Source organism: Equus asinus, chromosome 2, assembly GCF_041296235.1.
Source record: "Equus asinus isolate D_3611 breed Donkey chromosome 2, EquAss-T2T_v2, whole genome shotgun sequence".
NCBI classification, from domain to species: Eukaryota; Metazoa; Chordata; class Mammalia; order Perissodactyla; family Equidae; genus Equus; species Equus asinus.
The window spans coordinates 75,394,461-75,420,895 of NC_091791.1; the positions used below are offsets into that span (position 1 = coordinate 75,394,461).

At 67.4% G+C, this 26,435-nt stretch overlaps 7 non-coding genes across 7 annotated transcripts; all 7 read left to right on the forward strand.

Annotated features, from left to right (window-relative positions):
- Window positions 1-1,463: 1,463 nt before the first annotated feature.
- LOC123283578 (5S ribosomal RNA) lies at window positions 1,464-1,582 on the forward strand. Its single transcript, XR_006524261.1, has one exon. It is a non-coding gene; the product is annotated as a 5S ribosomal RNA (ribosomal RNA).
- A 3,920-nt stretch (window positions 1,583-5,502) lies between these two features.
- On the forward strand, window positions 5,503-5,621 carry LOC123283690 (5S ribosomal RNA). The gene has a single exon (XR_006524356.2). It is a non-coding gene; the product is annotated as a 5S ribosomal RNA (ribosomal RNA).
- Window positions 5,622-9,546: 3,925 nt separating this feature from the next.
- LOC123283668 (5S ribosomal RNA) lies at window positions 9,547-9,665 on the forward strand. The gene has a single exon (XR_006524343.1). It is a non-coding gene; the product is annotated as a 5S ribosomal RNA (ribosomal RNA).
- Window positions 9,666-13,592: 3,927 nt separating this feature from the next.
- LOC123283679 (5S ribosomal RNA) lies at window positions 13,593-13,711 on the forward strand. Its single transcript, XR_006524349.1, has one exon. It is a non-coding gene; the product is annotated as a 5S ribosomal RNA (ribosomal RNA).
- Window positions 13,712-17,640: 3,929 nt separating this feature from the next.
- LOC139044717 (5S ribosomal RNA) lies at window positions 17,641-17,759 on the forward strand. The gene has a single exon (XR_011501789.1). It is a non-coding gene; the product is annotated as a 5S ribosomal RNA (ribosomal RNA).
- A 3,927-nt stretch (window positions 17,760-21,686) lies between these two features.
- LOC139044728 (5S ribosomal RNA) lies at window positions 21,687-21,805 on the forward strand. The gene has a single exon (XR_011501800.1). It is a non-coding gene; the product is annotated as a 5S ribosomal RNA (ribosomal RNA).
- A 3,929-nt stretch (window positions 21,806-25,734) lies between these two features.
- LOC139044602 (5S ribosomal RNA) lies at window positions 25,735-25,853 on the forward strand. The gene has a single exon (XR_011501669.1). It is a non-coding gene; the product is annotated as a 5S ribosomal RNA (ribosomal RNA).
- Window positions 25,854-26,435: the final 582 nt, after the last annotated feature.

Consider the following 26,435-nt stretch of genomic DNA (forward strand, 5'->3'; position numbering starts at 1 on the left):
ATGGAATGTAATTAGCTTAATAATACAGGAGGTGATTTTTTTAACTTCAGAAGCAGGAAGGTCTAAACTTGGGTTAGAAAGGGCACATGAAGTTTATACAATTGGTCTCAACAAGGTAAGACATACTTCTGGGCCAGGGGCACAGGGGACAGGAAGAAGGGATTGGGGTGTGGAGGGCAGGGAGAGCAGACAGGGAGAAAGGGTGGTGTAGCAACTCAGGTTTGCCACCTTGACAGGAAAGCTTATTAGGTGTGTACTGTTTGTTTCTCATACAATCAAAAAGGGAATAGAATTATGGTAAGCATTCTATCTGGGTTTTGGGGGAGTCCCTAGAAAGTCTGACCTTGAAGTGGCAGGAGTGTGGATTAGGGTGGGAGGTGGGTGGTGTGTGGGGAGCCATCTGATACCTTATCATTGCTCCACAGGTACTCCCACTGCTGTTTTGATCAACGAAAGATATGTCACTGATTCCATGACAAAGGCAGGATGCTTTTACACAATGGTATCTGAGAAATTATTTTCTTACAGCCTGACAAAGGATGGGCCTTTTTATATTATTCTGAACTTCAGAGGAGACCCGACCCTGTGAAGCAACAGTTAAAGGAACTCACAAAAGAAGAGAGCAGGACTGGCTCTGCATAAGCATCTCACTTATGAATGTCATCTATACTCTGGGCCTCAGTGATGCTTTCGATCTCAAGCTAACCGAGAGGGCAACACAATGGAGGTAACTATTTCTAAAGATATTTATCCCATGCTGGTGAAATCAGGTTTAAAAAGTCAGATTTCCAAAGAAACAACCTGTTCTAGAGGCTGTGGTGGTGCGGCAGTACTTACAGATTTGTTTGGATCCATGAGCCAAGATTTAAAGAAATATATTACCAAAGTTTCTTTCGCCCTATCAAACGAAATGTGAAAGAATCATTGCTCTGGAGAGGTTAAGACTATATCAGAAACACCACATTCAATCAATTATCATAGTTGCTGAGCTGCTGCACACAGGAGACAGAGAAATCTAAAAACGAAATTACTTGCTTGCAGGATGCATTCAGAAGAAAGCACAGGAAATAAACTATAACTTACTAATCTATAGCCAGGAAGCCAGCGGGAAGGAGGCCTGGAGCGTCCGGGGCCGGCTTGGGAGAGCGCCTAGACTTGCGCCCCGCCCGCCCACAGTCCCCGGGGTGCCCGAGGCCTCCCGTGCCCTGGGCGGGCGGCAGGGCAGGGCAGGGCAGGGCAGGGTTTGGCTGGCCGCGGCGGCGGCGGCGGCGGGAGGCAGTGGCAGGCAGGCGGCAGGCGGCGGAGCGCGGGGCGCAGGGGACGCGGGCGTCCGGTGCGCGTCACAGGGGCTCGGGCGCGCGCGTCACAGGGGCCAGGCGACGGCGCGTCACAGGGACCAGGCGACAGCGCGCGCGCGCGCGCGCGCGCGAGGCTTCTTAGGGGCACAGGCGGCAGCCACCAGCGTCTACGGCCATACCACCCTGAACGCGCCCGATCTCGTCTGATCTCGGAAGCTAAGCAGGGTCGGGCCTGGTTAGTACTTGGATGGGAGACCGCCTGGGAATACCGGGTGCTGTAGGCTTTTGCCTCCCGCCGCCTCCCTCTCCTTTTGCCCCCCCCCCCCCGCCCCCAGCGCCGCTCCCTCCATGCTCCTCCCGCCCCTCCTCCCTCCTCACCGGTCGCCCCATCGCCCCGCCACGCCCCCACCGCTGTCCAGCCGCGCGAGTGCCCCGCGGCCGCGGCCGCCGCCCAGCCCTTCCACCTCGCGGCCCCACGGGAACCCAGGGCCAACCGGGGCCGGCCCCGCGTGGCCGTGCCCCCGACGCCGCCCTCGTCCGGCGGGCTCCCTCTGTCCTCGGCGGCCTCTTCCCACCCGCCAGGCTCCTGAGAGACCCTAGCGGTCCACTCGGCCGGCGCGGCCCCCAAGCAGTTGGTCGAGTCGTGGTGTGCGATGGAACGGATCCCGCTCCGGGCTGCGGAGGCCCGGACAGCTTCGGCAAGCTGCCGGCAGCCCATCCGTCTTCCAGAGCCCATCTAGGAAAGACCCCGGGTCAGGCTTCTCCAAACAGCACCTACAGAAGGACGGGGCCCACTGGGCTCGACAGGAGCCTTCCGGGCCTGGCCATCCATCCCAAGCGGGACGGCTTCTGGATTTTCTGATGCCTGCGCCGTGTGTCAGCTTCTCCAAGTCGGCACCTGGCTGTCCTTGATACCGTCGTTCGCGAGAAACCCTCGTTTCCGCACCGGAGTTGGTACGGGTCCTTTTGTGTTGTCTTGCCTTAAAGACGTCCCCTTCCCCAAGTGTCTAAGTTTCAAGCGCCTCCCCCCGCTCCCCGGCTGGGATCCAACTCCGTCTCCGTCTTCGCTTTTGTCTTTTGGGGGGTGGGGGCGGGGGGTCCTGCCTTCGTTTGAAAGGTCGGTGTCTGGCTCCTCCTGGATCCCTCGCATCCGTTTTGATTCTGAACAGACTGGATGGAAGGATTAGGAATCTGGCTGCGCTCGCCCAGGGTTTTGGTGTCCCCTCACTCAGGTGCCTCACTCTGTCCTGCCCCCCTCCTGGCCTCTGTCTGCCAGAGGGAGTGGACGAGTCCCCCGAGAGGACATTTCCGTCCTCAGCGGCCAGCCCTTCCTGGCTCCTTGGCTTCAGCTTTCATTTCGTGCGGCTCGGGCAGCTTTGAAAGTCTGCTCTTCCCCTGCCTGTGTCCGCGCAGACTATCGCGGAAAGGGGATCCGGGAAAGCGGGAGGGGAGTTTGCTCCAGGGGAGGAGAGCCGGGATGACAGGGAGGAGGAGAGGGGAGACTTGCCTCAGATCGCACGGACTTTTACATTTTCAAGGGGGGAATTCATCAAGGTAAGCCGTCTCTTCCCCACCGCGGACAGAAAGCAATAGTTGCTCGCTGTGGAGAAGCTGGGACATGCGGGCACAGCAGGAAGAGAGGACCTCAACCTCCATCCTCTCACCGTTCAGCAATCATCCTGGGAGCGAATATCCTCGTGTTTCCCTTTTCCCGTGGGCCCCACTTTCCCTGCCAGAGCAGACCCAGGGCACCTGTGGCCTGCTTCCTGCTTGCCCGGGATGGCGGGGTGGCGGGGCGGCGGCGGGGCGGGGCGGGCCGCGCGTCGCTCCCTGCAGGGTAGCGCCCTGGGTGGTTCTGGTTCCGACGGCTCCCCCAATCTGACCTCCGGTGAGCGTGTTCTGCTGGGAGAACTGGGGCTGTGTCTCCGTAAGTTTCCCAGAGTGCGGGCCCGGAGGCTTGGTCTCAAACGAAGGCTCGGCAGCAAGGGCCGCCGTTCCTGCGAGGGACTCGCCCTCCCTGAGCGGCAGTTGCCTCATCTGGTTGGAAAGGGGGTCCCGTTAGTGCCTCGTCGGTGGCGTTGTTGCGAGCACGGAAGCGGGAGCACGGAGCACACCGCTCAGCACGGAGCGCGGCACTGGTTGGTGCGCGCTCATCGTCTGCCGTCCTTCCCTGTGAGCATAGTGCTTTCCGCCGACATTCGCCCGGCACCTGCGGGCCGCGTGCCTGCTTGGGGCCGGACCCAGCAGCCGAGGACGCAGGTGCCAAAATCTCTGCCTTTGGGGGAGTTCGCCGCCTCGTGCCTGGGACGGGAGGACCGACGGCAGGCCAACACGTCCCGACGAGAGGCGGCGTCCCCGACGACGGGACGCGGTGCCGTCGGAAATGGAGAGCCTGGCACAGCCCAGGTCCTGGTCAGACATGCGTTGATGGCGTCGTCGCTCTCTTTCCCCCAGCCCGCCCCCCCCACCCCCCCACCCCCGCCCCTTTCCTCTCCCTCGCGTCCCGAGGTCCCCTTTCCAACGGGATCCAAGAACGCCCACAGGGCCCAAACTCTTGAGCTGGGCAGTGCAGACATCGTGCGCACTGGATCCCGGGTGGACGACGGGAGAGGGCTGCGGCCCAGAACCCTGAAGCCCAGAGGTCTCGGGACGGGGATACCGGTGACGTCGGGAGGCACCAACGGGTGTTCGGACGTGCGTTTCCCTCCCCGTAATCACACCGTTGCGCTCATCCGTCCATCCTCGGCGCGCTAGCCATCTTGGTAAAACTAAGGAGACTCAACGGGTGACCTAACCTGTGGGAGACCCTGGGTAATGTCCCTACCTGCACTCGAGCAGACTGTGGACGCTGTGGTCGTCGGGGAGGGGGTTCTGTACGTCTGGTAGATTGCGTTGGTTTCTCGGGCGAAGTTCTCCGTGTCCTGACTTTTCTGGCTGGTCGTTCTGTCAACTCAGGAAGTCCGGGGGCGCCCCGCAGAAAGAGGAAAAGAGCCAGAACGAAGAGGCGAAGAGAGAAGGAAAGAAACACACAAACAGACACAGACACGCAGGCGCACACAAAAACGCACACACACAGAGCGAGAGCGAGAGCGAGAGCGAGAGCGAGAGCGAGCCCGAGCCCGGCTGCCAGTCCGTGGCTCCTGGGCGTCCGGGTCGCGGGACAGGAATCCCAGGAGCGCTGCACTCCTGAGACCCTGTCTGCACGTCCCAGGGCCCCAGGGGTGATCGCCAGCCCCAGGGCCCCCGCCTCCTTGCCCGGGCCCAGCTCAAGCACCACCGCCCTCCTGTGGGGAAGCTGCCTCTTGGGCAGGGCCTCTCTGCGTCAGCGTGAGCGTCTGTGTGTCTGTCCCGGTGGGTGTCTGTCTGGGTCCGTGTCTCGGATCCTCTCAATCTCTCTGTCTCTGTCTCTGTCTCTGTGTCTCTCAGGTCGGTCAGTCAGGAGCTGTCCAGGGTGGCCGCGGGGCCTGGGGTTGAGGGCGCGGTCCGGGTCCCGTGGGCGGGGCGCGGGGCGGGGCGGGGAAGGGTGGCCCGCCCTGGTCTCCCCGCGCCCCGCCGCCCGCCCCGGAGGGGTTTCCGGTGATGCCCTCTGGTCGCGCCGGTGGCTCCAGCTGGATTTGGGCAAGTTGGGGCCGGGCCGGAGCGGCGGCCGCCGGGGGTTGTTGGGCCCGGGTTCGTTGGGAGGCGCCTCGGGCCGGAGGGGCCTCGCGGGCCCGGGGCCCCGACGCGCCGACGCGCCGACGCGCCGACGCGCCCGACGCCCCGGGCCACCTGGCCCCGAGCAGAGCAGCCGGATGTCCTGCGACCCGTCGCCGGGATGCGGGCGGACAGGAGGCCTGGAGCGTCCGGGGCCGGCTTGGGAGAGCGCCTAGACTTGCGCCCCGCCCGCCCACAGTCCCCGGGGTGCCCGAGGCCTCCCGCGCCCTGGGCGGGCGGCAGGGCAGGGCAGGGCAGGGCAGGGCAGGGCAGGGCAGGGTTTGGCTGGCCGCGGCGGCGGCGGCGGCGGCGGCGGTGGCGGGAGGCAGTGGCAGGCAGGCGGCAGGCGGCGGAGCGCGGGGCGCAGGGGACGCGGGCGTCCGGTGCGCGTCACAGGGGCTCGGGCGCGCGCGTCACAGGGGCCAGGCGACGGCGCGTCACAGGGACCAGGCGACAGCGCGCGCGCGCGCGCGCGCGAGGCTTCTTAGGGGCGCCGGCGGCAGCCACCAGCGTCTACGGCCATACCACCCTGAACGCGCCCGATCTCGTCTGATCTCGGAAGCTAAGCAGGGTCGGGCCTGGTTAGTGCTTGGATGGGAGACCGCCTGGGAATACCGGGTGCTGTAGGCTTTTGCCTCCCGCCGCCTCCCTCTCCTTTTGCCCCCCCCCCCCCCCGCCCCCAGCGCCGCTCCCTCCATGCTCCCCCCGCCCCTCCTCCCTCCTCACCGGTCGCCCCATCGCCCCGCCACGCCCCCACCGCTGTCCAGCCGCGCGAGTGCCCCGCGGCCGCGGCCGCCGCCCAGCCCTTCCACCTCGCGGCCCCACGGGAACCCAGGGCCAACCGGGGCCGGCCCCGCGTGGCCGTGCCCCCGACGCCGCCCTCGTCCGGCGGGCTCCCTCTGTCCTCGGCGGCCTCTTCCCACCCGCCAGGCTCCTGAGAGACCCTAGCGGTCCACTCGGCCGGCGCGGCCCCCAAGCAGTTGGTCGAGTCGTGGTGTGCGATGGAACGGATCCCGCTCCGGGCTGCGGAGGCCCGGACAGCTTCGGCAAGCTGCCGGCAGCCCATCCGTCTTCCAGAGCCCATCTAGGAAAGACCCCGGGTCAGGCTTCTCCAAACAGCACCTACAGAAGGACGGGGCCCACTGGGCTCGACAGGAGCCTTCCGGGCCTGGCCATCCATCCCAAGCGGGACGGCTTCTGGATTTTCTGATGCCTGCGCCGTGTGTCAGCTTCTCCAAGTCGGCACCTGGCTGTCCTTGATACCGTCGTTCGCGAGAAACCCTCGTTTCCGCACCGGAGTTGGTACGGGTCCTTTTGTGTTGTCTTGCCTTAAAGACGTCCCCTTCCCCAAGTGTCTAAGTTTCAAGCGCCTCCCCCCGCTCCCCGGCTGGGATCCAACTCCGTCTCCGTCTTCGCTTTTGTCTTTTGGGGGGTGGGGGCGGGGGGTCCTGCCTTCGTTTGAAAGGTCGGTGTCTGGCTCCTCGTGGATCCCTCGCATCCGTTTTGATTCTGAACAGACTGGATGGAAGGATTAGGAATCTGGCTGCGCTCGCCCAGGGTTTTGGTGTCCCCTCACTCAGGTGCCTCACTCTGTCCTGCCCCCCTCCTGGCCTCTGTCTGCCAGAGGGAGTGGACGAGTCCCCCGAGAGGACATTTCCGTCCTCAGCGGCCAGCCCTTCCTGGCTCCTTGGCTTCAGCTTTCATTTCGTGCGGCTCGGGCAGCTTTGAAAGTCTGCTCTTCCCCTGCCTGTGTCCGCGCAGACTATCGCGGAAAGGGGATCCGGGAAAGCGGGAGGGGAGTTTGCTCCAGGGGAGGAGAGCCGGGATGACAGGGAGGAGGAGAGGGGAGACTTGCCTCAGATCGCACGGACTTTTACATTTTCAAGGGGGGAATTCATCAAGGTAAGCCGTCTCTTCCCCACCGCGGACAGAAAGCAATAGTTGCTCGCTGTGGAGAAGCTGGGACATGCGGGCACAGCAGGAAGAGAGGACCTCAACCTCCATCCTCTCACCGTTCAGCAATCATCCTGGGAGCGAATATCCTCGTGTTTCCCTTTTCCCGTGGGCCCCACTTTCCCTGCCAGAGCAGACCCAGGGCACCTGTGGCCTGCTTCCTGCTTGCCCGGGATGGCGGGGTGGCGGGGCGGCGGCGGGGCGGGGCGGGCCGCGCGTCGCTCCCTGCAGGGTAGCGCCCTGGGTGGTTCTGGTTCCGACGGCTCCCCCAATCTGACCTCCGGTGAGCGTGTTCTGCTGGGAGAACTGGGGCTGTGTCTCCGTAAGTTTCCCAGAGTGCGGGCCCGGAGGCTTGGTCTCAAACGAAGGCTCGGCAGCAAGGGCCGCCGTTCCTGCGAGGGACTCGCCCTCCCTGAGCGGCAGTTGCCTCATCTGGTTGGAAAGGGGGTCCCGTTAGTGCCTCGTCGGTGGCGTTGTTGCGAGCACGGAAGCGGGAGCACGGAGCACACCGCTCAGCACGGAGCGCGGCACTGGTTGGTGCGCGCTCATCGTCTGCCGTCCTTCCCTGTGAGCATAGTGCTTTCCGCCGACATTCGCCCGGCACCTGCGGGCCGCGTGCCTGCTTGGGGCCGGACCCAGCAGCCGAGGACGCAGGTGCCAAAATCTCTGCCTTTGGGGGAGTTCGCCGCCTCGTGCCTGGGACGGGAGGACCGACGGCAGGCCAACACGTCCCGACGAGAGGCGGCGTCCCCGACGACGGGACGCGGTGCCGTCGGAAATGGAGAGCCTGGCACAGCCCAGGTCCTGGTCAGACATGCGTTGATGGCGTCGTCGCTCTCTTTCCCCCAGCCCGCCCCCCCCACCCCCCCACCCCCGCCCCTTTCCTCTCCCTCGCGTCCCGAGGTCCCCTTTCCAACGGGATCCAAGAACGCCCACAGGGCCCAAACTCTTGAGCTGGGCAGTGCAGACATCGTGCGCACTGGATCCCGGGTGGACGACGGGAGAGGGCTGCGGCCCAGAACCCTGAAGCCCAGAGGTCTCGGGACGGGGATACCGGTGACGTCGGGAGGCACCAACGGGTGTTCGGACGTGCGTTTCCCTCCCCGTAATCACACCGTTGCGCTCATCCGTCCATCCTCGGCGCGCTAGCCATCTTGGTAAAACTAAGGAGACTCAACGGGTGACCTAACCTGTGGGAGACCCTGGGTAATGTCCCTACCTGCACTCGAGCAGACTGTGGACGCTGTGGTCGTCGGGGAGGGGGTTCTGTACGTCTGGTAGATTGCGTTGGTTTCTCGGGCGAAGTTCTCCGTGTCCTGACTTTTCTGGCTGGTCGTTCTGTCAACTCAGGAAGTCCGGGGGCGCCCCGCAGAAAGAGGAAAAGAGCCAGAACGAAGAGGCGAAGAGAGAAGGAAAGAAACACACAAACAGACACAGACACGCAGGCGCACACAAAAACGCACACACACAGAGCGAGAGCGAGAGCGAGAGCGAGAGCGAGAGCGAGAGCGAGCCCGAGCCCGGCTGCCAGTCCGTGGCTCCTGGGCGTCCGGGTCGCGGGACAGGGATCCCAGGAGCGCTGCACTCCTGAGACCCTGTCTGCACGTCCCAGGGCCCCAGGGGTGATCGCCAGCCCCAGGGCCCCCGCCTCCTTGCCCGGGCCCAGCTCAAGCACCACCGCCCTCCTGTGGGGAAGCTGCCTCTTGGGCAGGGCCTCTCTGCGTCAGCGTGAGCGTCTGTGTGTCTGTCCCGGTGGGTGTCTGTCTGGGTCCGTGTCTCGGATCCTCTCAATCTCTCTGTCTCTGTCTCTGTCTCTGTGTCTCTCAGGTCGGTCAGTCAGGAGCTGTCCAGGGTGGCCGCGGGGCCTGGGGTTGAGGGCGCGGTCCGGGTCCCGTGGGCGGGGCGCGGGGCGGGGCGGGGAAGGGTGGCCCGCCCTGGTCTCCCCGCGCCCCGCCGCCCGCCCCGGAGGGGTTTCCGGTGATGCCCTCTGGTCGCGCCGGTGGCTCCAGCTGGATTTGGGCAAGTTGGGGCCGGGCCGGAGCGGCGGCCGCCGGGGGTTGTTGGGCCCGGGTTCGTTGGGAGGCGCCTCGGGCCGGAGGGGCCTCGCGGGCCCGGGGCCCCGACGCGCCGACGCGCCGACGCGCCGACGCGCCCGACGCCCCGGGCCACCTGGCCCCGAGCAGAGCAGCCGGATGTCCTGCGACCCGTCGCCGGGATGCGGGCGGACAGGAGGCCTGGAGCGTCCGGGGCCGGCTTGGGAGAGCGCCTAGACTTGCGCCCCGCCCGCCCACAGTCCCCGGGGTGCCCGAGGCCTCCCGCGCCCTGGGCGGGCGGCAGGGCAGGGCAGGGCAGGGCAGGGCAGGGCAGGGCAGGGTTTGGCTGGCCGCGGCGGCGGCGGCGGCGGCGGTGGCGGGAGGCAGTGGCAGGCAGGCGGCAGGCGGCGGAGCGCGGGGCGCAGGGGACGCGGGCGTCCGGTGCGCGTCACAGGGGCTCGGGCGCGCGCGTCACAGGGGCCAGGCGACGGCGCGTCACAGGGACCAGGCGACAGCGCGCGCGCGCGCGCGCGCGAGGCTTCTTAGGGGCGCCGGCGGCAGCCACCAGCGTCTACGGCCATACCACCCTGAACGCGCCCGATCTCGTCTGATCTCGGAAGCTAAGCAGGGTCGGGCCTGGTTAGTACTTGGATGGGAGACCGCCTGGGAATACCGGGTGCTGTAGGCTTTTGCCTCCCGCCGCCTCCCTCTCCTTTTGCCCCCCCCCCCCCCCCCGCCCCCAGCGCCGCTCCCTCCATGCTCCTCCCGCCCCTCCTCCCTCCTCACCGGTCGCCCCATCGCCCCGCCACGCCCCCACCGCTGTCCAGCCGCGCGAGTGCCCCGCGGCCGCGGCCGCCGCCCAGCCCTTCCACCTCGCGGCCCCACGGGAACCCAGGGCCAACCGGGGCCGGCCCCGCGTGGCCGTGCCCCCGACGCCGCCCTCGTCCGGCGGGCTCCCTCTGTCCTCGGCGGCCTCTTCCCACCCGCCAGGCTCCTGAGAGACCCTAGCGGTCCACTCGGCCGGCGCGGCCCCCAAGCAGTTGGTCGAGTCGTGGTGTGCGATGGAACGGATCCCGCTCCGGGCTGCGGAGGCCCGGACAGCTTCGGCAAGCTGCCGGCAGCCCATCCGTCTTCCAGAGCCCATCTAGGAAAGACCCCGGGTCAGGCTTCTCCAAACAGCACCTACAGAAGGACGGGGCCCACTGGGCTCGACAGGAGCCTTCCGGGCCTGGCCATCCATCCCAAGCGGGACGGCTTCTGGATTTTCTGATGCCTGCGCCGTGTGTCAGCTTCTCCAAGTCGGCACCTGGCTGTCCTTGATACCGTCGTTCGCGAGAAACCCTCGTTTCCGCACCGGAGTTGGTACGGGTCCTTTTGTGTTGTCTTGCCTTAAAGACGTCCCCTTCCCCAAGTGTCTAAGTTTCAAGCGCCTCCCCCCGCTCCCCGGCTGGGATCCAACTCCGTCTCCGTCTTCGCTTTTGTCTTTTGGGGGGTGGGGGCGGGGGGTCCTGCCTTCGTTTGAAAGGTCGGTGTCTGGCTCCTCCTGGATCCCTCGCATCCGTTTTGATTCTGAACAGACTGGATGGAAGGATTAGGAATCTGGCTGCGCTCGCCCAGGGTTTTGGTGTCCCCTCACTCAGGTGCCTCACTCTGTCCTGCCCCCCTCCTGGCCTCTGTCTGCCAGAGGGAGTGGACGAGTCCCCCGAGAGGACATTTCCGTCCTCAGCGGCCAGCCCTTCCTGGCTCCTTGGCTTCAGCTTTCATTTCGTGCGGCTCGGGCAGCTTTGAAAGTCTGCTCTTCCCCTGCCTGTGTCCGCGCAGACTATCGCGGAAAGGGGATCCGGGAAAGCGGGAGGGGAGTTTGCTCCAGGGGAGGAGAGCCGGGATGACAGGGAGGAGGAGAGGGGAGACTTGCCTCAGATCGCACGGACTTTTACATTTTCAAGGGGGGAATTCATCAAGGTAAGCCGTCTCTTCCCCACCGCGGACAGAAAGCAATAGTTGCTCGCTGTGGAGAAGCTGGGACATGCGGGCACAGCAGGAAGAGAGGACCTCAACCTCCATCCTCTCACCGTTCAGCAATCATCCTGGGAGCGAATATCCTCGTGTTTCCCTTTTCCCGTGGGCCCCACTTTCCCTGCCAGAGCAGACCCAGGGCACCTGTGGCCTGCTTCCTGCTTGCCCGGGATGGCGGGGTGGCGGGGCGGCGGCGGGGCGGGGCGGGCCGCGCGTCGCTCCCTGCAGGGTAGCGCCCTGGGTGGTTCTGGTTCCGACGGCTCCCCCAATCTGACCTCCGGTGAGCGTGTTCTGCTGGGAGAACTGGGGCTGTGTCTCCGTAAGTTTCCCAGAGTGCGGGCCCGGAGGCTTGGTCTCAAACGAAGGCTCGGCAGCAAGGGCCGCCGTTCCTGCGAGGGACTCGCCCTCCCTGAGCGGCAGTTGCCTCATCTGGTTGGAAAGGGGGTCCCGTTAGTGCCTCGTCGGTGGCGTTGTTGCGAGCACGGAAGCGGGAGCACGGAGCACACCGCTCAGCACGGAGCGCGGCACTGGTTGGTGCGCGCTCATCGTCTGCCGTCCTTCCCTGTGAGCATAGTGCTTTCCGCCGACATTCGCCCGGCACCTGCGGGCCGCGTGCCTGCTTGGGGCCGGACCCAGCAGCCGAGGACGCAGGTGCCAAAATCTCTGCCTTTGGGGGAGTTCGCCGCCTCGTGCCTGGGACGGGAGGACCGACGGCAGGCCAACACGTCCCGACGAGAGGCGGCGTCCCCGACGACGGGACGCGGTGCCGTCGGAAATGGAGAGCCTGGCACAGCCCAGGTCCTGGTCAGACATGCGTTGATGGCGTCGTCGCTCTCTTTCCCCCAGCCCGCCCCCCCCACCCCCCCACCCCCGCCCCTTTCCTCTCCCTCGCGTCCCGAGGTCCCCTTTCCAACGGGATCCAAGAACGCCCACAGGGCCCAAACTCTTGAGCTGGGCAGTGCAGACATCGTGCGCACTGGATCCCGGGTGGACGACGGGAGAGGGCTGCGGCCCAGAACCCTGAAGCCCAGAGGTCTCGGGACGGGGATACCGGTGACGTCGGGAGGCACCAACGGGTGTTCGGACGTGCGTTTCCCTCCCCGTAATCACACCGTTGCGCTCATCCGTCCATCCTCGGCGCGCTAGCCATCTTGGTAAAACTAAGGAGACTCAACGGGTGACCTAACCTGTGGGAGACCCTGGGTAATGTCCCTACCTGCACTCGAGCAGACTGTGGACGCTGTGGTCGTCGGGGAGGGGGTTCTGTACGTCTGGTAGATTGCGTTGGTTTCTCGGGCGAAGTTCTCCGTGTCCTGACTTTTCTGGCTGGTCGTTCTGTCAACTCAGGAAGTCCGGGGGCGCCCCGCAGAAAGAGGAAAAGAGCCAGAACGAAGAGGCGAAGAGAGAAGGAAAGAAACACACAAACAGACACAGACACGCAGGCGCACACAAAAACGCACACACACAGAGCGAGAGCGAGAGCGAGAGCGAGAGCGAGAGCGAGAGCGAGCCCGAGCCCGGCTGCCAGTCCGTGGCTCCTGGGCGTCCGGGTCGCGGGACAGGGATCCCAGGAGCGCTGCACTCCTGAGACCCTGTCTGCACGTCCCAGGGCCCCAGGGGTGATCGCCAGCCCCAGGGCCCCCGCCTCCTTGCCCGGGCCCAGCTCAAGCACCACCGCCCTCCTGTGGGGAAGCTGCCTCTTGGGCAGGGCCTCTCTGCGTCAGCGTGAGCGTCTGTGTGTCTGTCCCGGTGGGTGTCTGTCTGGGTCCGTGTCTCGGATCCTCTCAATCTCTCTGTCTCTGTCTCTGTCTCTGTGTCTCTCAGGTCGGTCAGTCAGGAGCTGTCCAGGGTGGCCGCGGGGCCTGGGGTTGAGGGCGCGGTCCGGGTCCCGTGGGCGGGGCGCGGGGCGGGGCGGGGAAGGGTGGCCCGCCCTGGTCTCCCCGCGCCCCGCCGCCCGCCCCGGAGGGGTTTCCGGTGATGCCCTCTGGTCGCGCCGGTGGCTCCAGCTGGATTTGGGCAAGTTGGGGCCGGGCCGGAGCGGCGGCCGCCGGGGGTTGTTGGGCCCGGGTTCGTTGGGAGGCGCCTCGGGCCGGAGGGGCCTCGCGGGCCCGGGGCCCCGACGCGCCGACGCGCCGACGCGCCGACGCGCCCGACGCCCCGGGCCACCTGGCCCCGAGCAGAGCAGCCGGATGTCCTGCGACCCGTCGCCGGGATGCGGGCGGACAGGAGGCCTGGAGCGTCCGGGGCCGGCTTGGGAGAGCGCCTAGACTTGCGCCCCGCCCGCCCACAGTCCCCGGGGTGCCCGAGGCCTCCCGCGCCCTGGGCGGGCGGCAGGGCAGGGCAGGGCAGGGCAGGGCAGGGCAGGGCAGGGTTTGGCTGGCCGCGGCGGCGGCGGCGGCGGCGGTGGCGGGAGGCAGTGGCAGGCAGGCGGCAGGCGGCGGAGCGCGGGGCGCAGGGGACGCGGGCGTCCGGTGCGCGTCACAGGGGCTCGGGCGCGCGCGTCACAGGGGCCAGGCGACGGCGCGTCACAGGGACCAGGCGACAGCGCGCGCGCGCGCGCGCGCGAGGCTTCTTAGGGGCGCCGGCGGCAGCCACCAGCGTCTACGGCCATACCACCCTGAACGCGCCCGATCTCGTCTGATCTCGGAAGCTAAGCAGGGTCGGGCCTGGTTAGTACTTGGATGGGAGACCGCCTGGGAATACCGGGTGCTGTAGGCTTTTGCCTCCCGCCGCCTCCCTCTCCTTTTGCCCCCCCCCCCCCCCCCCCGCCCCCAGCGCCGCTCCCTCCATGCTCCTCCCGCCCCTCCTCCCTCCTCACCGGTCGCCCCATCGCCCCGCCACGCCCCCACCGCTGTCCAGCCGCGCGAGTGCCCCGCGGCCGCGGCCGCCGCCCAGCCCTTCCACCTCGCGGCCCCACGGGAACCCAGGGCCAACCGGGGCCGGCCCCGCGTGGCCGTGCCCCCGACGCCGCCCTCGTCCGGCGGGCTCCCTCTGTCCTCGGCGGCCTCTTCCCACCCGCCAGGCTCCTGAGAGACCCTAGCGGTCCACTCGGCCGGCGCGGCCCCCAAGCAGTTGGTCGAGTCGTGGTGTGCGATGGAACGGATCCCGCTCCGGGCTGCGGAGGCCCGGACAGCTTCGGCAAGCTGCCGGCAGCCCATCCGTCTTCCAGAGCCCATCTAGGAAAGACCCCGGGTCAGGCTTCTCCAAACAGCACCTACAGAAGGACGGGGCCCACTGGGCTCGACAGGAGCCTTCCGGGCCTGGCCATCCATCCCAAGCGGGACGGCTTCTGGATTTTCTGATGCCTGCGCCGTGTGTCAGCTTCTCCAAGTCGGCACCTGGCTGTCCTTGATACCGTCGTTCGCGAGAAACCCTCGTTTCCGCACCGGAGTTGGTACGGGTCCTTTTGTGTTGTCTTGCCTTAAAGACGTCCCCTTCCCCAAGTGTCTAAGTTTCAAGCGCCTCCCCCCGCTCCCCGGCTGGGATCCAACTCCGTCTCCGTCTTCGCTTTTGTCTTTTGGGGGGTGGGGGCGGGGGGTCCTGCCTTCGTTTGAAAGGTCGGTGTCTGGCTCCTCCTGGATCCCTCGCATCCGTTTTGATTCTGAACAGACTGGATGGAAGGATTAGGAATCTGGCTGCGCTCGCCCAGGGTTTTGGTGTCCCCTCACTCAGGTGCCTCACTCTGTCCTGCCCCCCTCCTGGCCTCTGTCTGCCAGAGGGAGTGGACGAGTCCCCCGAGAGGACATTTCCGTCCTCAGCGGCCAGCCCTTCCTGGCTCCTTGGCTTCAGCTTTCATTTCGTGCGGCTCGGGCAGCTTTGAAAGTCTGCTCTTCCCCTGCCTGTGTCCGCGCAGACTATCGCGGAAAGGGGATCCGGGAAAGCGGGAGGGGAGTTTGCTCCAGGGGAGGAGAGCCGGGATGACAGGGAGGAGGAGAGGGGAGACTTGCCTCAGATCGCACGGACTTTTACATTTTCAAGGGGGGAATTCATCAAGGTAAGCCGTCTCTTCCCCACCGCGGACAGAAAGCAATAGTTGCTCGCTGTGGAGAAGCTGGGACATGCGGGCACAGCAGGAAGAGAGGACCTCAACCTCCATCCTCTCACCGTTCAGCAATCATCCTGGGAGCGAATATCCTCGTGTTTCCCTTTTCCCGTGGGCCCCACTTTCCCTGCCAGAGCAGACCCAGGGCACCTGTGGCCTGCTTCCTGCTTGCCCGGGATGGCGGGGTGGCGGGGCGGCGGCGGGGCGGGGCGGGCCGCGCGTCGCTCCCTGCAGGGTAGCGCCCTGGGTGGTTCTGGTTCCGACGGCTCCCCCAATCTGACCTCCGGTGAGCGTGTTCTGCTGGGAGAACTGGGGCTGTGTCTCCGTAAGTTTCCCAGAGTGCGGGCCCGGAGGCTTGGTCTCAAACGAAGGCTCGGCAGCAAGGGCCGCCGTTCCTGCGAGGGACTCGCCCTCCCTGAGCGGCAGTTGCCTCATCTGGTTGGAAAGGGGGTCCCGTTAGTGCCTCGTCGGTGGCGTTGTTGCGAGCACGGAAGCGGGAGCACGGAGCACACCGCTCAGCACGGAGCGCGGCACTGGTTGGTGCGCGCTCATCGTCTGCCGTCCTTCCCTGTGAGCATAGTGCTTTCCGCCGACATTCGCCCGGCACCTGCGGGCCGCGTGCCTGCTTGGGGCCGGACCCAGCAGCCGAGGACGCAGGTGCCAAAATCTCTGCCTTTGGGGGAGTTCGCCGCCTCGTGCCTGGGACGGGAGGACCGACGGCAGGCCAACACGTCCCGACGAGAGGCGGCGTCCCCGACGACGGGACGCGGTGCCGTCGGAAATGGAGAGCCTGGCACAGCCCAGGTCCTGGTCAGACATGCGTTGATGGCGTCGTCGCTCTCTTTCCCCCAGCCCGCCCCCCCCACCCCCCCACCCCCGCCCCTTTCCTCTCCCTCGCGTCCCGAGGTCCCCTTTCCAACGGGATCCAAGAACGCCCACAGGGCCCAAACTCTTGAGCTGGGCAGTGCAGACATCGTGCGCACTGGATCCCGGGTGGACGACGGGAGAGGGCTGCGGCCCAGAACCCTGAAGCCCAGAGGTCTCGGGACGGGGATACCGGTGACGTCGGGAGGCACCAACGGGTGTTCGGACGTGCGTTTCCCTCCCCGTAATCACACCGTTGCGCTCATCCGTCCATCCTCGGCGCGCTAGCCATCTTGGTAAAACTAAGGAGACTCAACGGGTGACCTAACCTGTGGGAGACCCTGGGTAATGTCCCTACCTGCACTCGAGCAGACTGTGGACGCTGTGGTCGTCGGGGAGGGGGTTCTGTACGTCTGGTAGATTGCGTTGGTTTCTCGGGCGAAGTTCTCCGTGTCCTGACTTTTCTGGCTGGTCGTTCTGTCAACTCAGGAAGTCCGGGGGCGCCCCGCAGAAAGAGGAAAAGAGCCAGAACGAAGAGGCGAAGAGAGAAGGAAAGAAACACACAAACAGACACAGACACGCAGGCGCACACAAAAACGCACACACACAGAGCGAGAGCGAGAGCGAGAGCGAGAGCGAGAGCGAGAGCGAGCCCGAGCCCGGCTGCCAGTCCGTGGCTCCTGGGCGTCCGGGTCGCGGGACAGGGATCCCAGGAGCGCTGCACTCCTGAGACCCTGTCTGCACGTCCCAGGGCCCCAGGGGTGATCGCCAGCCCCAGGGCCCCCGCCTCCTTGCCCGGGCCCAGCTCAAGCACCACCGCCCTCCTGTGGGGAAGCTGCCTCTTGGGCAGGGCCTCTCTGCGTCAGCGTGAGCGTCTGTGTGTCTGTCCCGGTGGGTGTCTGTCTGGGTCCGTGTCTCGGATCCTCTCAATCTCTCTGTCTCTGTCTCTGTCTCTGTGTCTCTCAGGTCGGTCAGTCAGGAGCTGTCCAGGGTGGCCGCGGGGCCTGGGGTTGAGGGCGCGGTCCGGGTCCCGTGGGCGGGGCGCGGGGCGGGGCGGGGAAGGGTGGCCCGCCCTGGTCTCCCCGCGCCCCGCCGCCCGCCCCGGAGGGGTTTCCGGTGATGCCCTCTGGTCGCGCCGGTGGCTCCAGCTGGATTTGGGCAAGTTGGGGCCGGGCCGGAGCGGCGGCCGCCGGGGGTTGTTGGGCCCGGGTTCGTTGGGAGGCGCCTCGGGCCGGAGGGGCCTCGCGGGCCCGGGGCCCCGACGCGCCGACGCGCCGACGCGCCGACGCGCCCGACGCCCCGGGCCACCTGGCCCCGAGCAGAGCAGCCGGATGTCCTGCGACCCGTCGCCGGGATGCGGGCGGACAGGAGGCCTGGAGCGTCCGGGGCCGGCTTGGGAGAGCGCCTAGACTTGCGCCCCGCCCGCCCACAGTCCCCGGGGTGCCCGAGGCCTCCCGCGCCCTGGGCGGGCGGCAGGGCAGGGCAGGGCAGGGCAGGGCAGGGCAGGGCAGGGTTTGGCTGGCCGCGGCGGCGGCGGCGGCGGCGGTGGCGGGAGGCAGTGGCAGGCAGGCGGCAGGCGGCGGAGCGCGGGGCGCAGGGGACGCGGGCGTCCGGTGCGCGTCACAGGGGCTCGGGCGCGCGCGTCACAGGGGCCAGGCGACGGCGCGTCACAGGGACCAGGCGACAGCGCGCGCGCGCGCGCGCGCGAGGCTTCTTAGGGGCGCCGGCGGCAGCCACCAGCGTCTACGGCCATACCACCCTGAACGCGCCCGATCTCGTCTGATCTCGGAAGCTAAGCAGGGTCGGGCCTGGTTAGTACTTGGATGGGAGACCGCCTGGGAATACCGGGTGCTGTAGGCTTTTGCCTCCCGCCGCCTCCCTCTCCTTTTGCCCCCCCCCCCCCCCCCGCCCCCAGCGCCGCTCCCTCCATGCTCCTCCCGCCCCTCCTCCCTCCTCACCGGTCGCCCCATCGCCCCGCCACGCCCCCACCGCTGTCCAGCCGCGCGAGTGCCCCGCGGCCGCGGCCGCCGCCCAGCCCTTCCACCTCGCGGCCCCACGGGAACCCAGGGCCAACCGGGGCCGGCCCCGCGTGGCCGTGCCCCCGACGCCGCCCTCGTCCGGCGGGCTCCCTCTGTCCTCGGCGGCCTCTTCCCACCCGCCAGGCTCCTGAGAGACCCTAGCGGTCCACTCGGCCGGCGCGGCCCCCAAGCAGTTGGTCGAGTCGTGGTGTGCGATGGAACGGATCCCGCTCCGGGCTGCGGAGGCCCGGACAGCTTCGGCAAGCTGCCGGCAGCCCATCCGTCTTCCAGAGCCCATCTAGGAAAGACCCCGGGTCAGGCTTCTCCAAACAGCACCTACAGAAGGACGGGGCCCACTGGGCTCGACAGGAGCCTTCCGGGCCTGGCCATCCATCCCAAGCGGGACGGCTTCTGGATTTTCTGATGCCTGCGCCGTGTGTCAGCTTCTCCAAGTCGGCACCTGGCTGTCCTTGATACCGTCGTTCGCGAGAAACCCTCGTTTCCGCACCGGAGTTGGTACGGGTCCTTTTGTGTTGTCTTGCCTTAAAGACGTCCCCTTCCCCAAGTGTCTAAGTTTCAAGCGCCTCCCCCCGCTCCCCGGCTGGGATCCAACTCCGTCTCCGTCTTCGCTTTTGTCTTTTGGGGGGTGGGGGCGGGGGGTCCTGCCTTCGTTTGAAAGGTCGGTGTCTGGCTCCTCGTGGATCCCTCGCATCCGTTTTGATTCTGAACAGACTGGATGGAAGGATTAGGAATCTGGCTGCGCTCGCCCAGGGTTTTGGTGTCCCCTCACTCAGGTGCCTCACTCTGTCCTGCCCCCCTCCTGGCCTCTGTCTGCCAGAGGGAGTGGACGAGTCCCCCGAGAGGACATTTCCGTCCTCAGCGGCCAGCCCTTCCTGGCTCCTTGGCTTCAGCTTTCATTTCGTGCGGCTCGGGCAGCTTTGAAAGTCTGCTCTTCCCCTGCCTGTGTCCGCGCAGACTATCGCGGAAAGGGGATCCGGGAAAGCGGGAGGGGAGTTTGCTCCAGGGGAGGAGAGCCGGGATGACAGGGAGGAGGAGAGGGGAGACTTGCCTCAGATCGCACGGACTTTTACATTTTCAAGGGGGGAATTCATCAAGGTAAGCCGTCTCTTCCCCACCGCGGACAGAAAGCAATAGTTGCTCGCTGTGGAGAAGCTGGGACATGCGGGCACAGCAGGAAGAGAGGACCTCAACCTCCATCCTCTCACCGTTCAGCAATCATCCTGGGAGCGAATATCCTCGTGTTTCCCTTTTCCCGTGGGCCCCACTTTCCCTGCCAGAGCAGACCCAGGGCACCTGTGGCCTGCTTCCTGCTTGCCCGGGATGGCGGGGTGGCGGGGCGGCGGCGGGGCGGGGCGGGCCGCGCGTCGCTCCCTGCAGGGTAGCGCCCTGGGTGGTTCTGGTTCCGACGGCTCCCCCAATCTGACCTCCGGTGAGCGTGTTCTGCTGGGAGAACTGGGGCTGTGTCTCCGTAAGTTTCCCAGAGTGCGGGCCCGGAGGCTTGGTCTCAAACGAAGGCTCGGCAGCAAGGGCCGCCGTTCCTGCGAGGGACTCGCCCTCCCTGAGCGGCAGTTGCCTCATCTGGTTGGAAAGGGGGTCCCGTTAGTGCCTCGTCGGTGGCGTTGTTGCGAGCACGGAAGCGGGAGCACGGAGCACACCGCTCAGCACGGAGCGCGGCACTGGTTGGTGCGCGCTCATCGTCTGCCGTCCTTCCCTGTGAGCATAGTGCTTTCCGCCGACATTCGCCCGGCACCTGCGGGCCGCGTGCCTGCTTGGGGCCGGACCCAGCAGCCGAGGACGCAGGTGCCAAAATCTCTGCCTTTGGGGGAGTTCGCCGCCTCGTGCCTGGGACGGGAGGACCGACGGCAGGCCAACACGTCCCGACGAGAGGCGGCGTCCCCGACGACGGGACGCGGTGCCGTCGGAAATGGAGAGCCTGGCACAGCCCAGGTCCTGGTCAGACATGCGTTGATGGCGTCGTCGCTCTCTTTCCCCCAGCCCGCCCCCCCCACCCCCCCACCCCCGCCCCTTTCCTCTCCCTCGCGTCCCGAGGTCCCCTTTCCAACGGGATCCAAGAACGCCCACAGGGCCCAAACTCTTGAGCTGGGCAGTGCAGACATCGTGCGCACTGGATCCCGGGTGGACGACGGGAGAGGGCTGCGGCCCAGAACCCTGAAGCCCAGAGGTCTCGGGACGGGGATACCGGTGACGTCGGGAGGCACCAACGGGTGTTCGGACGTGCGTTTCCCTCCCCGTAATCACACCGTTGCGCTCATCCGTCCATCCTCGGCGCGCTAGCCATCTTGGTAAAACTAAGGAGACTCAACGGGTGACCTAACCTGTGGGAGACCCTGGGTAATGTCCCTACCTGCACTCGAGCAGACTGTGGACGCTGTGGTCGTCGGGGAGGGGGTTCTGTACGTCTGGTAGATTGCGTTGGTTTCTCGGGCGAAGTTCTCCGTGTCCTGACTTTTCTGGCTGGTCGTTCTGTCAACTCAGGAAGTCCGGGGGCGCCCCGCAGAAAGAGGAAAAGAGCCAGAACGAAGAGGCGAAGAGAGAAGGAAAGAAACACACAAACAGACACAGACACGCAGGCGCACACAAAAACGCACACACACAGAGCGAGAGCGAGAGCGAGAGCGAGAGCGAGAGCGAGAGCGAGCCCGAGCCCGGCTGCCAGTCCGTGGCTCCTGGGCGTCCGGGTCGCGGGACAGGGATCCCAGGAGCGCTGCACTCCTGAGACCCTGTCTGCACGTCCCAGGGCCCCAGGGGTGATCGCCAGCCCCAGGGCCCCCGCCTCCTTGCCCGGGCCCAGCTCAAGCACCACCGCCCTCCTGTGGGGAAGCTGCCTCTTGGGCAGGGCCTCTCTGCGTCAGCGTGAGCGTCTGTGTGTCTGTCCCGGTGGGTGTCTGTCTGGGTCCGTGTCTCGGATCCTCTCAATCTCTCTGTCTCTGTCTCTGTCTCTGTGTCTCTCAGGTCGGTCAGTCAGGAGCTGTCCAGGGTGGCCGCGGGGCCTGGGGTTGAGGGCGCGGTCCGGGTCCCGTGGGCGGGGCGCGGGGCGGGGCGGGGAAGGGTGGCCCGCCCTGGTCTCCCCGCGCCCCGCCGCCCGCCCCGGAGGGGTTTCCGGTGATGCCCTCTGGTCGCGCCGGTGGCTCCAGCTGGATTTGGGCAAGTTGGGGCCGGGCCGGAGCGGCGGCCGCCGGGGGTTGTTGGGCCCGGGTTCGTTGGGAGGCGCCTCGGGCCGGAGGGGCCTCGCGGGCCCGGGGCCCCGACGCGCCGACGCGCCGACGCGCCGACGCGCCCGACGCCCCGGGCCACCTGGCCCCGAGCAGAGCAGCCGGATGTCCTGCGACCCGTCGCCGGGATGCGGGCGGACAGGAGGCCTGGAGCGTCCGGGGCCGGCTTGGGAGAGCGCCTAGACTTGCGCCCCGCCCGCCCACAGTCCCCGGGGTGCCCGAGGCCTCCCGCGCCCTGGGCGGGCGGCAGGGCAGGGCAGGGCAGGGCAGGGCAGGGCAGGGCAGGGTTTGGCTGGCCGCGGCGGCGGCGGCGGCGGCGGTGGCGGGAGGCAGTGGCAGGCAGGCGGCAGGCGGCGGAGCGCGGGGCGCAGGGGACGCGGGCGTCCGGTGCGCGTCACAGGGGCTCGGGCGCGCGCGTCACAGGGGCCAGGCGACGGCGCGTCACAGGGACCAGGCGACAGCGCGCGCGCGCGCGCGCGCGAGGCTTCTTAGGGGCGCCGGCGGCAGCCACCAGCGTCTACGGCCATACCACCCTGAACGCGCCCGATCTCGTCTGATCTCGGAAGCTAAGCAGGGTCGGGCCTGGTTAGTACTTGGATGGGAGACCGCCTGGGAATACCGGGTGCTGTAGGCTTTTGCCTCCCGCCGCCTCCCTCTCCTTTTGCCCCCCCCCCCCCCCCCCCGCCCCCAGCGCCGCTCCCTCCATGCTCCTCCCGCCCCTCCTCCCTCCTCACCGGTCGCCCCATCGCCCCGCCACGCCCCCACCGCTGTCCAGCCGCGCGAGTGCCCCGCGGCCGCGGCCGCCGCCCAGCCCTTCCACCTCGCGGCCCCACGGGAACCCAGGGCCAACCGGGGCCGGCCCCGCGTGGCCGTGCCCCCGACGCCGCCCTCGTCCGGCGGGCTCCCTCTGTCCTCGGCGGCCTCTTCCCACCCGCCAGGCTCCTGAGAGACCCTAGCGGTCCACTCGGCCGGCGCGGCCCCCAAGCAGTTGGTCGAGTCGTGGTGTGCGATGGAACGGATCCCGCTCCGGGCTGCGGAGGCCCGGACAGCTTCGGCAAGCTGCCGGCAGCCCATCCGTCTTCCAGAGCCCATCTAGGAAAGACCCCGGGTCAGGCTTCTCCAAACAGCACCTACAGAAGGACGGGGCCCACTGGGCTCGACAGGAGCCTTCCGGGCCTGGCCATCCATCCCAAGCGGGACGGCTTCTGGATTTTCTGATGCCTGCGCCGTGTGTCAGCTTCTCCAAGTCGGCACCTGGCTGTCCTTGATACCGTCGTTCGCGAGAAACCCTCGTTTCCGCACCGGAGTTGGTACGGGTCCTTTTGTGTTGTCTTGCCTTAAAGACGTCCCCTTCCCCAAGTGTCTAAGTTTCAAGCGCCTCCCCCCGCTCCCCGGCTGGGATCCAACTCCGTCTCCGTCTTCGCTTTTGTCTTTTGGGGGGTGGGGGCGGGGGGTCCTGCCTTCGTTTGAAAGGTCGGTGTCTGGCTCCTCGTGGATCCCTCGCATCCGTTTTGATTCTGAACAGACTGGATGGAAGGATTAGGAATCTGGCTGCGCTCGCCCAGGGTTTTGGTGTCCCCTCACTCAGGTGCCTCACTCTGTCCTGCCCCCCTCCTGGCCTCTGTCTGCCAGAGGGAGTGGACGAGTCCCCCGAGAGGACATTTCCGTCCTCAGCGGCCAGCCCTTCCTGGCTCCTTGGCTTCAGCTTTCATTTCGTGCGGCTCGGGCAGCTTTGAAAGTCTGCTCTTCCCCTGCCTGTGTCCGCGCAGACTATCGCGGAAAGGGGATCCGGGAAAGCGGGAGGGGAGTTTGCTCCAGGGGAGGAGAGCCGGGATGACAGGGAGGAGGAGAGGGGAGACTTGCCTCAGATCGCACGGACTTTTACATTTTCAAGGGGGGAATTCATCAAGGTAAGCCGTCTCTTCCCCACCGCGGACAGAAAGCAATAGTTGCTCGCTGTGGAGAAGCTGGGACATGCGGGCACAGCAGGAAGAGAGGACCTCAACCTCCATCCTCTCACCGTTCAGCAATCATCCTGGGAGCGAATATCCTCGTGTTTCCCTTTTCCCGTGGGCCCCACTTTCCCTGCCAGAGCAGACCCAGGGCACCTGTGGCCTGCTTCCTGCTTGCCCGGGATGGCGGGGTGGCGGGGCGGCGGCGGGGCGGGGCGGGCCGCGCGTCGCTCCCTGCAGGGTAGCGCCCTGGGTGGTTCTGGTTCCGACGGCTCCCCCAATCTGACCTCCGGTGAGCGTGTTCTGCTGGGAGAACTGGGGCTGTGTCTCCGTAAGTTTCCCAGAGTGCGGGCCCGGAGGCTTGGTCTCAAACGAAGGCTCGGCAGCAAGGGCCGCCGTTCCTGCGAGGGACTCGCCCTCCCTGAGCGGCAGTTGCCTCATCTGGTTGGAAAGGGGGTCCCGTTAGTGCCTCGTCGGTGGCGTTGTTGCGAGCACGGAAGCGGGAGCACGGAGCACACCGCTCAGCACGGAGCGCGGCACTGGTTGGTGCGCGCTCATCGTCTGCCGTCCTTCCCTGTGAGCATAGTGCTTTCCGCCGACATTCGCCCGGCACCTGCGGGCCGCGTGCCTGCTTGGGGCCGGACCCAGCAGCCGAGGACGCAGGTGCCAAAATCTCTGCCTTTGGGGGAGTTCGCCGCCTCGTGCCTGGGACGGGAGGACCGACGGCAGGCCAACACGTCCCGACGAGAGGCGGCGTCCCCGACGACGGGACGCGGTGCCGTCGGAAATGGAGAGCCTGGCACAGCCCAGGTCCTGGTCAGACATGCGTTGATGGCGTCGTCGCTCTCTTTCCCCCAGCCCGCCCCCCCCACCCCCCCACCCCCGCCCCTTTCCTCTCCCTCGCGTCCCGAGGTCCCCTTTCCAACGGGATCCAAGAACGCCCACAGGGCCCAAACTCTTGAGCTGGGCAGTGCAGACATCGTGCGCACTGGATCCCGGGTGGACGACGGGAGAGGGCTGCGGCCCAGAACCCTGAAGCCCAGAGGTCTCGGGACGGGGATACCGGTGACGTCGGGAGGCACCAACGGGTGTTCGGACGTGCGTTTCCCTCCCCGTAATCACACCGTTGCGCTCATCCGTCCATCCTCGGCGCGCTAGCCATCTTGGTAAAACTAAGGAGACTCAACGGGTGACCTAACCTGTGGGAGACCCTGGGTAATGTCCCTACCTGCACTCGAGCAGACTGTGGACGCTGTGGTCGTCGGGGAGGGGGTTCTGTACGTCTGGTAGATTGCGTTGGTTTCTCGGGCGAAGTTCTCCGTGTCCTGACTTTTCTGGCTGGTCGTTCTGTCAACTCAGGAAGTCCGGGGGCGCCCCGCAGAAAGAGGAAAAGAGCCAGAACGAAGAGGCGAAGAGAGAAGGAAAGAAACACACAAACAGACACAGACACGCAGGCGCACACAAAAACGCACACACACAGAGCGAGAGCGAGAGCGAGAGCGAGAGCGAGAGCGAGAGCGAGCCCGAGCCCGGCTGCCAGTCCGTGGCTCCTGGGCGTCCGGGTCGCGGGACAGGGATCCCAGGAGCGCTGCACTCCTGAGACCCTGTCTGCACGTCCCAGGGCCCCAGGGGTGATCGCCAGCCCCAGGGCCCCCGCCTCCTTGCCCGGGCCCAGCTCAAGCACCACCGCCCTCCTGTGGGGAAGCTGCCTCTTGGGCAGGGCCTCTCTGCGTCAGCGTGAGCGTCTGTGTGTCTGTCCCGGTGGGTGTCTGTCTGGGTCCGTGTCTCGGATCCTCTCAATCTCTCTGTCTCTGTCTCTGTCTCTGTGTCTCTCAGGTCGGTCAGTCAGGAGCTGTCCAGGGTGGCCGCGGGGCCTGGGGTTGAGGGCGCGGTCCGGGTCCCGTGGGCGGGGCGCGGGGCGGGGCGGGGAAGGGTGGCCCGCCCTGGTCTCCCCGCGCCCCGCCGCCCGCCCCGGAGGGGTTTCCGGTGATGCCCTCTGGTCGCGCCGGTGGCTCCAGCTGGATTTGGGCAAGTTGGGGCCGGGCCGGAGCGGCGGCCGCCGGGGGTTGTTGGGCCCGGGTTCGTTGGGAGGCGCCTCGGGCCGGAGGGGCCTCGCGGGCCCGGGGCCCCGACGCGCCGACGCGCCGACGCGCCGACGCGCCCGACGCCCCGGGCCACCTGGCCCCGAGCAGAGCAGCCGGATGTCCTGCGACCCGTCGCCGGGATGCGGGCGGACAGGAGGCCTGGAGCGTCCGGGGCCGGCTTGGGAGAGCGCCTAGACTTGCGCCCCGCCCGCCCACAGTCCCCGGGGTGCCCGAGGCCTCCCGCGCCCTGGGCGGGCGGCAGGGCAGGGCAGGGCAGGGCAGGGCAGGGCAGGGCAGGGTTTGGCTGGCCGCGGCGGCGGCGGCGGCGGCGGTGGCGGGAGGCAGTGGCAGGCAGGCGGCAGGCGGCGGAGCGCGGGGCGCAGGGGACGCGGGCGTCCGGTGCGCGTCACAGGGGCTCGGGCGCGCGCGTCACAGGGGCCAGGCGACGGCGCGTCACAGGGACCAGGCGACAGCGCGCGCGCGCGCGCGCGCGAGGCTTCTTAGGGGCGCCGGCGGCAGCCACCAGCGTCTACGGCCATACCACCCTGAACGCGCCCGATCTCGTCTGATCTCGGAAGCTAAGCAGGGTCGGGCCTGGTTAGTACTTGGATGGGAGACCGCCTGGGAATACCGGGTGCTGTAGGCTTTTGCCTCCCGCCGCCTCCCTCTCCTTTTGCCCCCCCCCCCCCCCCCCGCCCCCAGCGCCGCTCCCTCCATGCTCCTCCCGCCCCTCCTCCCTCCTCACCGGTCGCCCCATCGCCCCGCCACGCCCCCACCGCTGTCCAGCCGCGCGAGTGCCCCGCGGCCGCGGCCGCCGCCCAGCCCTTCCACCTCGCGGCCCCACGGGAACCCAGGGCCAACCGGGGCCGGCCCCGCGTGGCCGTGCCCCCGACGCCGCCCTCGTCCGGCGGGCTCCCTCTGTCCTCGGCGGCCTCTTCCCACCCGCCAGGCTCCTGAGAGACCCTAGCGGTCCACTCGGCCGGCGCGGCCCCCAAGCAGTTGGTCGAGTCGTGGTGTGCGATGGAACGGATCCCGCTCCGGGCTGCGGAGGCCCGGACAGCTTCGGCAAGCTGCCGGCAGCCCATCCGTCTTCCAGAGCCCATCTAGGAAAGACCCCGGGTCAGGCTTCTCCAAACAGCACCTACAGAAGGACGGGGCCCACTGGGCTCGACAGGAGCCTTCCGGGCCTGGCCATCCATCCCAAGCGGGACGGCTTCTGGATTTTCTG